The 13225-nt window shown below is 47.6% G+C and overlaps 1 protein-coding gene across 7 annotated transcripts in view; it reads left to right on the top strand.

Annotated features, from left to right (window-relative positions):
• The first annotated feature begins 5735 nt into the window (after positions 1-5735).
• Positions 5736-13225, top strand: part of OCA2 (OCA2 melanosomal transmembrane protein) — a 257288-nt gene continuing 249798 nt past the window's right edge. For 3 of the 7 annotated variants that reach the window (XM_030840343.2, XM_060301520.1, XM_030840342.2), the window contains exon 1: positions 5736-5866. The gene's annotated coding sequence lies outside the window, so the exon portion shown is untranslated. Of the gene's footprint in view, positions 5886-13225 lie in introns of all 7 variants that reach the window. The other 4 variants (XM_060301519.1, XM_060301518.1, XM_030840345.2 and 1 more) reach the window with 3 other exon arrangements.

Genomic DNA, 13225 nt, shown 5'->3' with positions numbered 1-13225 from the left:
TTTCAGCCTGTATGTGTCCCCAGGTCTGAAGTGGGTGTCTTGTAGACAGCATATATATGGGCCTTGTTTTTGTATCCATTCAGCCAGTCTATGTCTTTTGGCTGGAGTATTTCTTCCGTTTATGTTAGGGTAATTATTGATATGTATGTTCTTATTGCCATTTTGTTAATTATTTTGGATTTGTTTTTGTAGGTGTTTTTACTCTCCTTCCTCTTTTGTTGTCTTCTCTTGTGGTTTGATGACTAACTTTAGTGTTGTGTTTGGATTCCTTTTTCTTTCGTGTGTGTGTTTCTAATATAGATTTTAAGTTTGTGGTTACCATGAGGTTTTGATATATCAGTCTATATATATGCAAGATTCTTTTATGTTACTGGTCTTTTAATTTCAAATGCATTTCCAATATCCTGAATTTGTGCTCTCCTCTTCTGACAATTGCTGGGTTTGATATCATATTTTGAGAGGGATGATTTCCTACCTTTACTATATGTTTGCCTTTACTGGTGAGATTTTCCATTCATAATTTTGTTTCTAGGTGTGGCCTTTTCTTTTCTGCCCAGATAAGTTCCTTTAGCATTTGTTGTAAAGCTGGTCTGGTGGTGCTGAATTCTCTTAGCTGTTCTTGTCTGTAAAGCTTTTCATTTCTCTGTCAAATCTGAATGAGAGCCTTGCTGCATAGAGTATTCTTGGTTGTAGGTTCTTCCCTTTCAACACTTTAAATGTATTGTGACACTCCCTTCTTGCCTTCAGAGTTTCTGCTGAAAAATCAGCTGATAACCTTATGGGGATTCCCTTGTACATTATTTGTTGCTTTTCCCTCATTGCTTTAATATTTTTTCTTTGTCTTTAATTTTTGTCAGTTTGATTACTATGTGTCTCAGCATGTTCCTCCTTGGGTTTATCCTGCCTGGGACTCTCTATGCTTCTTGGACTTGGGTGACTGTTTTCGTTCCAATGTTAGGGAAGTTTTCAGCTATTATTTCTTCAAATATTTTCTCCAACACGTTCTCTTTCTCTTCTCCTTCTGGGATCCTATAATGCAAATGTTGGTATGTTTAATGTTGTCTCCTAGGTCTCTTAGTCTGTCCTCATTTCTTTTCATTCTTTTTTTCTTTATTGTGTTCTGTGGCAGTGATTTCCACCATTCTGTCTTCCAGGTTACTTATCCATTCTTCTGTCTCAGTTATTCTGCTATTGATTCCTTCTAGTGTATTCTTCATTTAAGTTATTGTATTGTTCATCTCTGTTTGTTCTTTAGTTTTTCTAGGTCTTTGTTAAACATTTCTTGTATCTTCTTGATCTGTGCCTCCATTCTATTTCCAAGATTTTGGATCATCTTTACTGTCATTATTCTGAATTCCTTTTTGGGTAGATTGCCTATCCCACTTCTCTTAGTTATTCTTCTGGGGTTTTTTCTTGTCCTTCATGTGAAACATATTCCTCCACTGTCTCATTTTGTCTAAATTTCTGTGATTATGTTTTCCGTTCTGCAGGCTACAGGGTTGTAGTTCCTCTTGCTTTTGGTGTCTGCCCGCTGGTGGGTGATGCTGGTCTAAGAGGCTTGTGCAGGCATCCTGATGGGACGGAATGGTACCTGCCCACTGGTGGGTGGAGCTGGGTCTCGTCCCACTGGTGGGCAGGGCTGTGTCAGGGGTTTGTTTATCAGGCAGCTATTTATTCAAGAGGACTTTAAGCAGCCTGTCTACTGATGGGTGAGGCTGTGTTCCCACCCTGTTGGTTATTAGGTCTGAGGCATCCCAACACTGGAGCCTACAAGCTGTTGGGTTGGGCCAGGTCTTGGTGAGAAAATGGTGGCCTCCAAGAGGGCTAATACCAATGAGTACTCACCAGAACTGCCACTGCCAGTGTCCTTGTCCCTGCAGCAAGCCACAGCTGCCCCCCGCCTCTGCAGGACACCCTCCAATACTAGCAGGTAAACCTGGCCCAGTCTCTTACAAGGTCACTGATTTCTTCCCCTGGGTCCTGGTGTACACAAGAATCTGTGTGCACCCTCCAGGAATGGAGTTTCTGTTTCCTCCAGTCCTGTGGAATTCCTGTGATCAGACCTTCAATACCAGATACTCTGGGCTTCCTCCTCCTATTGCCAGACCTTCAGACTGGTAAATCTCACATGGGTCTCAGGACTTTTACTCCTATGGGAGAAAGTCTGTGGTATAATTGTTTTCCAGTTTGGGGGTTTCCCACCTGGCATGTATGGGATTTGATTTTATTGCATTTGCACTCCTCCTGCCATCTCATTGTGGCTTCTTTATCTTTGGATGTAGGGTATTTTTTTGGTAGGTTCTGGCTTTTTTTTTGTGTGTGTGTGTGTGTGTGTTTTTGATCATTGGTTGTTCAGCAGTTAGTTGTGATTTAAGTGTTTCTGTAAGAAGGGGTGAATTCATGTCCTTCTACTCTGCCATCTTGTCTCATCCCCACTAAATGCCTTTAAACTACAGAATTTAATCCAGAATTCCTCCCATTGCTTGCATGAAGCCTTCCCTGTTCAGTTGCTGTATCCTTGGCTAGAGAGTAGTCTGTGGCAATTTAAAACATGGCTATAATGTTTTTTGACATTCCTCACATCAAGAACTGGGGGCTGTGTCCTCCCCCTTGGACCTGGCCTCTGTGACTGTTTGTTTAATGGGATATAGCAGAAGTGACACCTGCCAGTCCTGGGTCAGACCTCATGGACCTGTTGGCTTCCACTTCCTGACTCTTGGCCCGTGGCTGCCATGTTGTGAGGCAGTCCAAGTGTCAAGGCACAGGCCATGTGGCAAGGCCAGCAGACCAACCCCAGAGGTAAGCTAGCGGACCTCCAGATGTTTCCAGCCCCCAGACTCAAGTTACTTCATGCCTTTGTGCCACCCTGACTGTCTTGGGACACAGATGAGCTGTTTCCACTGTGCCTTTTTGAATTCCAGACCCAAAGAATCTGGGAGCATGATAAATGGTTGCTATTTTTGTTACTAAACTTGGGGTGGTTTGTTACAGCAGTAGATAAAGACCCATGTGAGTCTGCATTTGATTTTTCCTCTTTCTGGTTTCACTCTCTGATCTCGGCCATGAGGCAGAAGGAAGCTGCTCTGGCTTTCTGCCCCGGCGTCCCCTCTTGTGCCATATCTATTAAGGGTCAGTGCACAGGCTTGGCTGAGCTGACGACCTGTGAGCACCAGTGGGTGAGCAGGACACATGGGCTGTGCAGTCAGAGCAGGCAATGTCTGGGGACCACAGAAGCCTGGAGAGCAAGTGGTTACAGGGATCCTTGGGGGTGGGTGGGGCTCATAAAGGGAAGCTGCAGGCAGGTTTCCACTGAAGAGGTGGCTGGAGGACTGGGAAGGGGATTACTCTGAGTCATAACTACCAATTGAGAGTCAGAGGCCAGGGGGACCTTCATGGGATCACCCACAAACATAAAATATGCATATACACACATTCACACAAAACCCACCACTACATATAATGTAAGAAAAGAGGTTTTATTACAGATATGCTGGAATGTATACATTCAAGTAGAGTTGACCCTTGACCAATGTGGGGGTTAGGGATGCGCACCCTCTGCACAATTGAAAATCCACGTGTAAATCGACCCATGCAGTTCAAACCCATATTGTTCCAGGGTCAACTGTACCGTGTACTTCAAAACAGTCACCTTGGCCTTTATGTCTGATTCCAGTGATGCTGCTGTTTGCTGAGAACACTTAGAGAACTCCTAGTTTGGAATTTCCTTCAGGAATTTCCTGAGCCATCCAAGAAAATATGACTTTATCGTGATATCTTGGTCAAATTACCATGTCATTCCTAAGACTGTCCCTGATCACTTCTGATTGAAGAAATCCAGTTCCCATTCATGGGGTAGCAGGGCCACCTGAATTACACTACAGGCTTCTAGTGATGCTGCTGTATCCAATCCTTGTTCTCAGCTGCCAAGAAGGGAACCCCCACCAGGACCTGGCTTCAACGATGAGGAGGGAGGGTTGGCAGTGACTCAGAAGCCCAGAGATGGAGAGCTCATGGTTTGGTCCAGTGTGGTGCTTGGTCTCGGAGACTCTGCCCTGCTCTGAAGGGGCTGCACTGCCATGTGGGTTTGGACATGGCAAATGCCAATTCCTGGCAGGGCTGAGATTTCCTCCATAATTTAGGCCATGCAAGCCCACCCCTGGAGCAGGAATAGGGTTGATTCCCCTGCAAATATTTAGCAACTACACAAGAGACATGGGCTAGGCTTGGGGTCTGCACATGGATGCTAGTGATATGGGCATTAGGCACAGAGAGCCATGCAGTGGCCACAATTGCCCTGCTGGTGCTTCATGATCCTCCTTCGGATAGATTGGCCCCCACAGTAAGGCTCCCCATGTGTGGAGATCATTCTGTAAGGACAGAGCAGACTAGAACCTTCTGTCTGCCCCAGATGCCTGCATATTCATGCCCTGGGGTCCCCTTGCCACTTTCTGCCCTGTGGAGGAAGACTTGAGGTGCTGGAGGAAGACTTGGCTATGGTTGAGTGCAGATGTGCTGACATTCCTGGGGTGGCCACAGGCTCAGTGTGGCCCCCATTCCATGTGGATGGGGTCACTGCTGTGTCCACACTGGCTGCCTGTGGCAATCTGAATAGAGACGTCTCCAAACATGGCAACTGCGCCTCCTCTTGGAGAGGCTGGACTTTCCTGCCAGAGTGCCAGCAGTGGTACTGCGCTATGGCAGTGCCCACCGTGCTCTGGGGGACCCAGAGACCCTGCATCCTTGGTCCTTGCTCCTGGGCAGCCCCCTGCCTTGTACAACATGCTTGTTTTAAGTCTGTGCCTCCAAACACCTAGTGCAGCTGGGCTGCATGAATATGTGGTTCTCCCAGAGAGGTTTGGAGAGGAACCTCTCATAAGGATATCTTTTTGGGTTCTGCCTGTTACACTGTTGATGAGCCAAGAGCCTTGGACTTCCTGCCAATATCTGGGCAGTGCCCAGTAGGCTAAGCTCCAGTGGGGCTGCCCAGTCCACTGCAGGCCTGTGTGTCTGTGTCTGTGTAGTTAATGTGTCTGTGCATATGTCTGTGTGTTGGAGTGTGTGTAGTTATGTGTCTCTCTGTGTGCCTGTTTATATTTCTGTGTGTTTCTGCATCTCTGTGTGTGTAGTGTCTGTGGTGTGTGTGTGTCTGTGTATAGTTTACCTGTCTCTGTGTCTGTTTGTATTTCCTTGTGTGTTTATGTGTCGTGTGTGTCCATGTGTGCATCTGTATGTGTGTAGTTTATGTGTCAGTGTCCATATGTGCATCTGTATATGGGTGCGTCTGTGTGTTGTTTATGTGTGTGTGTGTGTGTCTGTGTGTTGTATGAGACAGTGCTTTCCACAAGCGTAACCTTGGCCGCAGCCCTAGGCTGGAGGCGGGAAAGGGCATGAGAAAATAAGAGAAACACTGGTCAGGTTTATCAGCTCTAGCAGAGAACTCTTAAAACGCAGAACAGAAAAAAGTAGGCAGAATATTCACTCATTTTGCGTTTTCCCAATTCCTGTTCACAGAGAAAAACCCATTACAAGTAGCAACACTTGGCTACCTTCTACAGGTAGAGCTTAACAAGGGCACAGCGAGGGCAGGTCATACCTGGCATTCAGAGACGGCTCTGGCCTCTGGCCAGGAGCCTCCTGTCTTCATTTCCTGACTGACTCCTGCAGCTGCTGGGGTGAGGGAGCAGGGGAGGGAGCGGGGACTTGCGGGGGGGCGGCTGCCTGTCGTGATGTCTGTGGGCGTGGCCAGGCAGGCAGGAGAACTGAGGAGCGGGCTGGGAGCACCTGACTCCTGGGTCTGCCTCCGTCACCATTCAGAGCTCTCACCTTGGACCGTCAACTCACTCCTGGAGGAAGATCAAGTCTTCAGGTTAGTTGGGAGAGAGGAGGTGAGGAGCTAACCTGTTCGAGGGGGCCGGTGGGGTTTTCATAAGCCTGTGCTGAGCTGTTGCTTTAAGCAGCAAGGAGAGCTCCTCTAAGGGAAAATGCGCGAAGTCTAGACTGAGTAGCTGGTGTGAGAACACAGGCTCACTACCATGTCAAGCATTTCCTGGGTTTAATGGCTCACTGGGAGGCAAGTTCCCAGTACAAAGGGCTCCCGAGCCCGGGTGGGCCATGGGGATAAGGGGGAGGAGAATTTGGAAGTGTTCAGGCAGCAAATGTTCTGCCTGAACGGCTGGGTGGCATCTGCTCCCATTGCTGGCTTAACCCACGTGAGTGCTGGTCAGGCGTTCCTGTGGAATGGAATGTGCCAGGGTGAAAACATTGAATCCCCCTGAGCTGCTTCTCTGCACTCTGCCCACACACAGTGGAATAAATGGATTTAATGTCGCCAGTTCTTTCCAAGGACATGGATATTAAGCACAGGCATCCCTGGGTGTGGATGTGTTTGGGTTTGCACACCCAGGCCTGGGCCAGGATGTCAGGGCAGGTGTCTGGGGCCCCCACCACACTGGCCTGGCTGAGCACTGGTTTAAGGGATGTGACAATTCTACAAGGTGCAGTGATTCTGAGGAAGAGCCAACAGGAGGCTGTGAGCAGGGTAGGCTGTTTCTATAGCCTAAATGCAAGGCAGTCCACTGTAACCTACATCATCTAGCAAATGCCATCCCTGGGGTTTGCTTGTGAGAGGTGGGCATGTCCAGGCCCCTGGTGCAAGGCTTGCCAGGGCTTGGAGGGCCTGGGAGCTTGAATGCATCTGGGGATACCTGCTTGCACTTATTATAATTGCTAGTAAGGATTAAATCTCATTAGAAACAACAGAGGTGAAAGCTCTAGGTAAACTGTAAAGGACTGCACAAAAACTGCTTCTTATTGCAAATTCAGCTTACAAACGCTTGAATGCAGTTGTTCAAATCAGGTGTAATGTGGGGGTGATTTAGGAACATAAGTTCTTAAAGTTTTACTGCACTGATGAAAAGCAAATGCTGATACTATTCTTGTTCTTTGAGAAGACATGACACCCTTGGGGTTAGTTGAGGTCTGAGATCATCAAGAATCATGGGGGAGGGGGAGATCCTAGCTGCTGCTGGGGACTCAGCAGCCTAGATGCCTGAGAAAGGTTTTAAGCCTGAGTCCAGGGCATCATGTGTGTTTTGGAAAGATCGCTGTGGTTAAGTGGTAGGGAGCAGTTGGGGGGCTCTAGAAAGCCACTGCTGAGTCCTGCCAGCTGAGAGGTGGCTGCACAGTCAGGTCAGGGGGCACTGCCTAGGTGAGGGGTCTGCAGGGTCAGAGGGAGTCGTCAGAGGCGCTCCTGGTTTGTGATATGTGCACCTGAATGGTCGCAGGGTCCCGGGTGAAGGGCCAGGCCTCAGAACTTCACTGGGGGTGTTTGGGCACCTTGGAGACATTGGGGTAGACAAAACGGCAGCTGGACACAGTGGTCTGGGCTGCAGAGGGGAACTGGGGAGTCACCTGTCCGCGGGTGAGAACCTCACTTGCTGGTTGGATTTTTTTTTTTTTTTTTTTTTTTTTTTTTTTGCGGTACGCGGGCCTCTCACTGTTGTGGCCTCTCCCGTTGCGGAGCACAGGCTCCGGACGCGCAGGCTCAGCGGCCATGGCTCACGGGCCCAGCCTCTCCGCGGCATGTGGGATCTTCCCGGACTGGGGCACGAACCTGTGTCCCTTGCATCGGCAGGCGGACTCTCAACCACTGCGCCACCAGGGAAGCCCCTGGTTGGATTTTACAGAGGTTTGATTCCGGATTTTGCCGTGGGCTGCGCAGAGGCATTTGCTTGTTCTTCAGGGAGCTGCGCACCTGCGCAGGTCGCCCATGTGCAGGGCCCCCGAGACCCCCAGCCTACAGGAAACACACTCTGCAGGGGTGGGAGCAGGATCCCGCCCAGCGCAGGTCTCTTTTCAGGTAGCAGGGTCTGATCTCGGAGGGACAGCTGAGATCGGTCCTGAAGAGAGATCTTAGTTCCCTGCCCGGGAATTGAACCTGGGGAGCCTGGATGAAAACCAGGAATCCTAGCCGCTAGACCACCAGGAGCTAGAGGCTAGAAGCAAAGGGGCCCTAGCTCTTTCCCCCGTTTGAAAGCAAGAATGTTTCAAGGAAGCAAAAACTGTAAAAACAGGTACAAAGTTTATTATTAAAGACACAGCACAACGTATGGGAGAGCACACAGAGAAGCAATTTGTTTATTTGAGACAGAGCAGGGCAGAAGTACACACCCAGAGAGCAGGGGGATGAGCATCCTCTCTAATGAGGAGGAACGCAGTATAAGTCAGAAGCGGGGCAGAACTACACACTGGGAGAGGAGGGCGGGCGTCCGGAATGCGGAGCGCAGTACAGAGGCCATTTAAATCCCTTCTATCGGACAGTCCTGCCAGGTCTTTGTTTACCTTTGGCCAATTATCTTGTTTCTTTTTTCACACCTGACTGGTCCCAGGACCCTTCCCACATGCATGCGCCACTTTTTGCTAAGCTGGATCTCACCCCAGAGGCCTGTGGGTGCATGTCCATACACACTACGGGGTGGCGGCCCCTCCCTTTTTGACCCCCAAGGAGCCTTCCTGCGCATGTGCAGACAGGGAAGTTTTCCTTGACCTCAGGAGTGGTCATCTTATCTCCTTACTTCAGCAGAGCTCAGCTTCTGCCACCAGCTTTGTCCTTGGAGTGTCTGGGTGAGACCAGAGCTTCTGTGTTGCTCCACTTGACAAACCCCAGGTGTCCGGCTCAGGGGCCCATCTATCTCCTACCTCAGACCTACCATCTCCCACAGTGGGAAGAGGAAGAGAGAGAGAGAGAGAGAGAGAGAGAGAGAGAGAAGAGAGAAGAGAGCCTGCAGCTGGGCTGGCAAAGCCCACTTCCTGGAGCACTGAGTGGGAGGGCAACTCTCCGAGCCTCCAAGCTCAGAGGAAGGCCACTCTTGTCCACTGAAAAAAAAAAGCACAACCTAAAAGTTGAGAATTATACTTTATTCAGTGGACTTTCTGAGGACTCATGCCCCAGAAGAATAGCTCTGAGGGACTGCTTCGAAGAAGTAAGGGGGGAGCCAGGATATATAGGAGTTTTTCCACAAAACCCAGGTAGTCGGAACATCAAAAGATTCCTGTTAATTAAAAAGAACCAGACATCTCAAATTAAGGAGTTTAGTGCTTTTCTATATATGGGAAGATACTAGAGTCTGGGCTCATTGAAATCATTCCTTTGATATGCACGTCAGCTATCTAGGGCTGGCATCCCGCATGCTTTTCTCCATCCTGAATCTACTCAGGGTGCACAGTCGGAAGTGGCTGCAGAGGCTGATTGCTCGATGGCCACAACATCCTTTGTTTACTGACATGGCAGGCAACATTCGTGGTCCACACTTTAAAATGAGAACATAAAGTGAGGTTTTTAACCAAGGTCGGTCATTGCAAGAGCCATCTGAAGGGATTAAGGATCAGACTTCACAGTCTGTGTCCTGGTCTGGAGTGGGATAAGGGCAAAGACCCCTGCACTGCCCTTGCAGGGAAATGTCTGTCTCTGTGCACAGGCTGGGCTGAGAGGAGGCCTGACTCCTGGCGGCCTCCACGGCCCCAGAGTCTACACCTGCACCTTCCCTGGGCTTCACCACCTAGAAAGAGTGCACCAAATTCAGCGGACCCAGCCACAGTCCCGAGGTTGCCGCCACCTGGACAGTTCTGCACCAGGAAGGAAGCTTTGGTCCTGAAGGGTGTGTTACGTGGAGAGGGACATTCCATGACTAGGGTGTCTTCTCAGGACTTAGACGTTGTCCATGGGAGGAGGGAATTGCCTGTAGAGTGATTTCTTTTTAGTAATAAAGTTTTCGCAGCAGCTAGTATGCTTTTTTTCTGTCTTCTCTTTTCATTATTGCATTATGTCAAATGATTAAAGAACTTGGAGAAAGGTGTTCTTAAAATTTACAAAGAAACCATTTTCCATCTGATGTGTATTGCTGCTGCTAATTTATACACTACCGTAAAACCACCACGCTGGCATTGCATTCAGTAATACACTTTATTTAATTGGCATGCCTGTGCAGGAGAGGGCACCGCATTCTCAGGACAGCCAGAACAGCACCACAACACACGCAGTGCACCAAGGAGATGCTTGTTTAGGTGCGGTCTTGCTGGGCTGAAGGCCACTGAGGGCAAGTACCTAGGACTTCTCGCCTTCCACTTCCTGTCCCTCACGTCCCTGCTGCCTCATTTGCACCAAACCTGAGCTCTCCTCTGTAAATGCAAAGAAGTTCCATCATGCCCACAAAGCCCCAGCCAAGTTCTGCTGTCAGAGCCATCGGGAAGGGCTGCAGGTGCCTGGCCCTGGCTGGAGCGTGGGGAGCACGGCTCTATTGATCCCCTTTTCTCAACACCTCCGTTGTTGAGTTTCCCCTCTGGCCCGGAGCAGTGAACAATGGCTGCTGGGCCAGGTTGGGGAGGGCACAGGGGTAGAACCCCCTGTCTTCCCCAGCAGGGCATGATCAGTGTCACCCCCCCATGTGCACTGTCCCCTGGGCACCCTTGCACCCAGTGCCGTCATCTGATGAGCCCCTCTACCACACTCTGGGCACATCCTCTGGAGCAGCAGTGAGGCCAGAGTAGCGTGGCCTGGAGCCGGGTTAGTAAGTATCAGCAGGGAGGGCCCAGGTGAGTGGGGAGCATGTTGTGTCAGTCCTGGGATACCAGCCAGAGCCTCAGGTAATTTTCAGTCTGCTGCCTCTGAGCTGGGACTGGAAGAAGCAAGTGCATGCACTCTTCAAGCGGAGTCTTGATTTCCTTCAGCCATCTGGTGAGCCCCACTGGTTTTCAGATCAGCTAAGTGGGCTCATCCCTCTAGTGTCAGATCCCAGGGTTGGGGTGCCTAATACATGGCTTGAACCCGTCATTGCCTAGGGAAGATCCCTTAGCCTGTGATATCCCCTTCCTCTTCTGGGTCCCTTGCTAGGTATGTGGGTCCCAACTAGATCGCTTCGCCTCCCCTCCTACCAGACTCTGTGTGCTTGTTTCTTTAGAGCCTTGGCTGTAGATGAGCTGTTCTGCTAGTCTTCAGGTCATTCTCAGCAAGAGTTGCTCTATATGTAGGTATAGTTTTGACGTGTTCATGGGGAGAGGTGAGCTCAGGGTCCTCCTCTCCCACCATCTGATCCTGCCTCCTAACCACTCAGATATTGACAGGTGTTGACAGACAGCTGGGTTGTTTCCAGTTTTGGCCTATTACGGATAGAGCTGCTATGAATATTTGTGTATAGGTTTTTGTGTAAGAGGAAGTTTCATTCATCTAGGATAACTGTCCAGGAGTGCAATTGCTGGGGCATATGATAGTTCTTTTATAAGAAACTGTCAAACTGCTTTCCAGACTGTCTATGACATGTTGCATTCCCACCAGCAGTGTGTGAGGGGTCCAGTCTCTGCCTGCTTACCAGCATTTGGTGGTGTCTCTATTTTTAAATTTTAGGTATGCAGTGATATGTCATCGTAATTTTAATTTGCATTTCTCTAATGGCTAATGATGTTAAACATCTTCTCATGTGCTTGTTTGCCATCTATAAGTCACTCTTCAGTGAAGTGACTCATATCTTTGTCCATTTTCTTTTTTTTTTTTGCGGTACACGGGCCTCTCCCTGTTGTGGCCTCTTCCGTTGCAGAGCACAGGCTCCAGACGCGCAGGCTCAGTGGCCATGGCTCACGGGCTCAGCCGCTCCGCGGCATGTGGGATCTTCCCGGACCGGGGCACGAACCCGTGTCCCCTGCATCGGCAGGCAGACTCTCAACCACTGCGCCACCAGGGAAGCCCTCTGTCCATTTTCTAATTAGGTTGTTTCTTTACTGTTGAGTGTTGAGGGTTCTTTGTATATTAGGGATATTAGTCCCTTTCTGAATATGTGATTGGCAAATATTTTCTCCCAGCCTGAAATTTGTCTTTTCATCCTCTTAAGTTTTCACAGAGCAAAATTTTTTAATTCTTATGAATTTCAATTTATCAAAATTTTTTTTGTTTTATGGATTGTGTTTTTGGTGCCAGGTTTAAGGCTCTTTGCCAATCCCCAGATCCTGAAGGTTTTTCCTATGTTTATTTCTTAAGCTTTTATAGTTTTACAATTTACATTTAAGTCTGTGGTCCGTTTTGGATAAACTTTCATATAAGATGTAAGACAGAGCTAAAAGTTCTTCTCTCTCTCTTTTTAGCCTATGGATGTCCAATTGCTCCAGCACCATTTGTTGAAAAGGCTGTATTCCTTGCATTGAATTGTTTTTGCACCTTTGTCAAAATCCATTGAGCATATTTGTGTGGGCCTCTGTTCTGTTGCATTGATCCTTGTGTGTAAACCTCTGCCCCCACCACACACTCTTAGCTATAGAGTAAATCTGGTGATTGAATAGATTGGTTCCTCCTATTTAAATCTACTTTTTCTAAATTGTTTTAGTTATTCTCAATTATTTGCTTTTCCATATAAATTTTAGAATAATCTTATTTATATCTATAAAAAATCTTTCTGGAATTCTGATAGACATTGCATTAAATTCCAATTTTGGGAACATTGACATCTTCACTATATTGAATCATCCAATCTGTAAGCTTGATTTATCTCTCCATTTATTTAGATCGTCTTTTATTCCTTTCATCAGCATTGTGTAGTTTCCAGCATATGAGTCAGTAAATGTTTTAGTAGATGTATACCTATTTATATTTTTTAGCAACTGTAAATGGTACTATGTTTTTAATTTTGAGGTCGACCTGTTCATTGATAGTATGTAGAAATATTAGATTTTGAAATGTTTGTCTTGTATTCTATAACCTTGCTGAACTCACTTATTAGTTCTATGAGATTTTTGTAGGTTCCTTGGGATTTTTTTTGTGTGTAGAAAATCATACCATCTGCCAACTGAGACAGCTTTATCTCTTCCTTTCTACTCTGTATGCCTTTACTTCCTTTTCTTGTCCTATTAGCCTAGCTAGAATTCCAGTACTATGTTGAGTGGGAGTGGTGGGATTGGACATCCTTGCCTTGTTCCTGATCTTAGCAGGAAATCTTCAAGTTTCTCACCATTAAGTATGATGTTAGCTATAGGTTTTTGGTAGATAATGTTTATCAGGTTGAGGAAGTTACCCTCTATTACTGTTTTTCTTGGAGTTTTTATCATGAAGGTGTGGAATTTTGTCAAATGCTTTTTTCTGCATCAATTAATATGATCATGTGATTTTTCTTCTTTAGCCTGTTAATATGGTAGATAATACTGATTGATGTTTTTATTAGCTTTATTGAGGTATAACTTACCATAC

The sequence above is a fragment of the Globicephala melas genome, chromosome 7 (genome assembly GCF_963455315.2).
Source record: "Globicephala melas chromosome 7, mGloMel1.2, whole genome shotgun sequence".
Classification (NCBI taxonomy): Eukaryota; Metazoa; Chordata; class Mammalia; order Artiodactyla; family Delphinidae; genus Globicephala; species Globicephala melas.
The sequence above is the reverse complement of the archived record's forward strand: the minus strand, read 5'-3'. Positions and strand labels throughout refer to the sequence as shown.